Genomic DNA, 3818 nt, shown 5'->3' on the forward strand with positions numbered 1-3818 from the left:
TCTTCATATTCATCATCTGTGTGTTCTTGATTAATTTCTTACTCTGTTTGTTCATATATTGTTTCCGCTGCACTATTATTGTCTAAAAGATCATCCAGAGTATTTGATTGATATCATAAGCTGAATCTAAAGGTCCTAACATATATATTAGAAGAAGAACCATGAGTGTTTGAGGTGGCATCATGAGAATTGAGTATTGAAGTGTTGGTGAATTGTGGTTGAGTTTGAGATATCCCACATTGGTGAAGAGTTGAAGAAAATGAAATGTATAAGAAAGGTGAATTGGATGTCGTTGTGTCAAATAATAGAGATCAAATGGAACAGTACATAGACAAGTAAATTCCTTATGAATTCCAAGGTACTTAATTAAGAATTATAGGATTCATCATTCGAGGACAAGTAGACTACTCAAGAATTTCACATTTCATTTATGTCATACTGAATAAAGAATTCAAAAAATCTAAATAAAAATAATAAGGAAGACGGAATCAATGAAGTTTTGTTTGGTCTTCACTGGAAACTTGAGTAAGGAGTAGATCTTTTTGGAGTTTTCAAGAATTTGAAAGCGAGAACTCCTTTCATTTTCTTTATTTGGTGTACCAACATGAGCCGGATGAAAGGAAACTTTCACGTCCGATTTTGACGGGGGGAGATCATATCCCAATTTTTATTTTGATAGGCGCATAGATAAAAAGCCCCACTTTTTTACGATTACAAGGTTTATTGGGATATGAAGGTGGCACCATGATAATTATAAAAGTAAAATCTTGCGATGATGAGATAGCATATTGAGAATTGAGTATTCTAAAATGGTGAATTGTGGTTGAGTTTGAGTTGTCCAACATTGTTGAAGAGTTGAAAGATTTGAACAAAGCAAAGTGTATAAAAAGATGGATTGATGCCTTTGTGTCAATTCATGGGGTTTATCTCATAGGGTTGTCTTTTTTTGGATAACCCTCTTTGAAATCTATAACCATGATTGGGATAAAAACGAACCAAATGGAAAAAAAAACTTTATCTTTATATATAAAAGAAAACCTTAGGGTATTGAGGTGGCACTATGAGAATTGAGTATTCTCATATTGTTGTCTTTCTTTGGATGACCCTCTTTGAAATCTATAATCATGGTTGGAAACTAAACAAACCAAAAGATAGAAATTATAGTGCAAACTTAATTATATTAATTGTGGTTGAGTTTGATCTCTCTCTCTCTCACTCTCTCTCTCTCTATATATATATATATATTAAAAGAAGAACCATGAGTGTTTGAGGTGGCATCATGAGAATTGAGTATTGAGGTGTTTGTGAATTGTGGTTGAGTTTGAGATACTCACATTGGTGAAGAGTTGAAAGATTTGAAGAAAATGAAGTGTATAAGAAAGGTGGATTGAATGTCATTGTATCAAATAATGGGGTTTGCCTCGTAGAGTTGTCTTTTTTTGGATGACCCTCTTTGAAATCTATAACCATGGTTGGAAACTAAACAAACCAAATGATAGAAATTATAGTGCAAAATTAATTATATTATATTATTATATCTTTATATATATAAAAGTAAAATCTTGGGATGATGAGATGGCACAATGATAATTATAAAAGTAAAATCTTGCAATGATGAGGTGGCATATTGAGAATTGAGTATTCTTAATGGTGAATTGTGGTTGAGTATGAGTTGTCCCACATTGTTGAAGAGTTGAAAGATTTGAACAAGTAAAATGTATAAAAAGATGGATTGGTGCCTTTGTGTCAATTCGTAGGGTTTATCTCATAGAGTTGTCTTTCTTTGGATGACCCTCTTTGAAATTTATAACCATGATTGAGATAAAAACCAACCAAATGAAAAAAGTATTTGAAGTGGCATCATGAGAATTGAGTATTGAGGTGTTGATGAATTGTGGTTGAGTTTGAGATATCTCACAATAGTGAAGAGTTGAAAGATTTGAAGAAAATGAAGTGTATAAGAAAGGTGGATTGGATGTCATTGTGTCAAATAATGGGGTTTGCCTCATATAGTTGTCTTTCTTTAGATGACTCTATTTGGAATCTATAACCATGGTTGGAAACTAGACAAACCAAATGATAGAAGTTATAGTACAAAATTAATTATATTAATTGTGGTTGAGTTTGAGATATCCCATATTGGTGAAGAGTTGAAAAATTTGAAGAAAATGAAGTGTATAAGAAAGATGGATTGGTTGTCATTGTGTCAAGTAATAGGGTTTGCCTCATAAAGTTATTTTTTTTTGGATGACCCTCTTTGAAATCTATAACCATGGTTGGAAACTAAAGAAACCAAATGATAGAAATTATAATGCAAAATTAATTTTATTATATCTTTATATATATAAAAGTAAAATCTTGGGGTGATGAGATGGCACCATAAGAATTATAAAAGTAAAATCTTGCAAGGATGAGTTACAATATTGAGAATTTTGTATTCTTAAATGGTGAATTGTGGTTGAAGTTGAGTTGTCCCACATTGTTGAAGAGTTGAAAGATTTGAACAAAGTAAAGTGTATAAAAAGATGGATTGGTGCCTTTGTGTCAATTCATGGGGTTTGTCTCATAGGGTTGTCTTTTTTTGAATGACACTCTTTGAAATCTATAACCATGATTGGGATGAAAAAGAACCAAATGGAAAAAAAAACATTATCTTTATATATAAAAGAAAACCTTGGGGTATTGAGATGACACTATGAGAATTAAGTATTCTTATATAGTGAATTGTGGTTGAATTTCAGTTGTCCCACATTAATGAAGAGTTGAAAGATTTGAACAAATTGAAGTGTATAAGAAAGATGGATTGGATGTCTGTGTTTCAAATTATGGGGTTTGTCTCATAAGATCGTCTTGGTGTTACTACTATCAAGGTTTGACACACCCCTTTAATTACAACTCAAATATTATAAAATGTTACAATAAAGTGTAGTATTTGTTTTTATTAGTTTAATATCTGATATGTGGGTCATCGTTCCCACTTCATATTAATTTTATTTTTTTATGAAAGAATCAATTATCTTAGCTTAGTGATGTGGTTTTGCATGTATCTGCTTGAACTTCCACTATTGTTGCTAGAACTTACGCACTCCTCTAATTTTCACTATAAATATTATAGAACGTTTTTTTTTTCATAACTTCAAATTAGATTTCAATTAAATTTGTTACAAAATTAATATGGTGATTTTGTCACCTTATATGAGATTTCAATTGGAACTTGGACTTCTAATTAAACAAATTACTAACATTAGTCAAACATTTGTAGAGTACTTTGTAACACTGTTGTCAAGTATAGTTAGATAACTTAAATTAGCATATGGTTCAGAGATTGTTGTCAACTTCTCTTAAAACTTTTAATGTTAATGAGTAGTTGCCACACACATTTGTCTAATTTTTCTTAGAAGTGGACTTCAAATTTTAGTCTATAACATTAATTTTGAAGATGATATTATCAGTACCGCCAACGCGCGGTTGAAACACTAGTAAAGCATAAAGTTTTAATTTATTTCAAAATTGGCATTGCCTTTAATGACCATAGATTTAAAGTAATTAATGCTTTAGAATAGTTGTCATGGTTAACAACCTTTTTTTGGTTCTCATTTGATTACCGTCCAATATATGTATGTATGTATTATATATAAATAAATAAATAAATAAATTATATAGAGAGATAAAGAGGCAAGGAGAATCATGCGAGAAAAAAAAATATTCGGCCACACAATCCATTAATTAAAAAAATAACATCAATAAAAAATGAAAAATAATTTTAGAAATTTTAAGATAATTACTATTTTCTATTAGATAAATCGTTAAAAATCTAA

At 30.3% G+C, this 3818-nt stretch overlaps 1 non-coding gene across 1 annotated transcript; it reads left to right on the forward strand.

Moving 5' to 3' along the window:
* The first annotated feature begins 2900 nt into the window (after window positions 1-2900).
* On the forward strand, window positions 2901-3091 carry LOC112518758. Its single transcript, XR_003069832.1, has one exon. It is a non-coding gene; the product is annotated as a U2 spliceosomal RNA (small nuclear RNA).
* Window positions 3092-3818: the final 727 nt, after the last annotated feature.

The sequence above is a fragment of the Cynara cardunculus genome (genome assembly GCF_001531365.2).
Source record: "Cynara cardunculus var. scolymus isolate 2C chromosome LG 9, CcrdV1, whole genome shotgun sequence".
In the NCBI taxonomy this organism is placed as follows: Eukaryota; Viridiplantae; Streptophyta; class Magnoliopsida; order Asterales; family Asteraceae; genus Cynara; species Cynara cardunculus.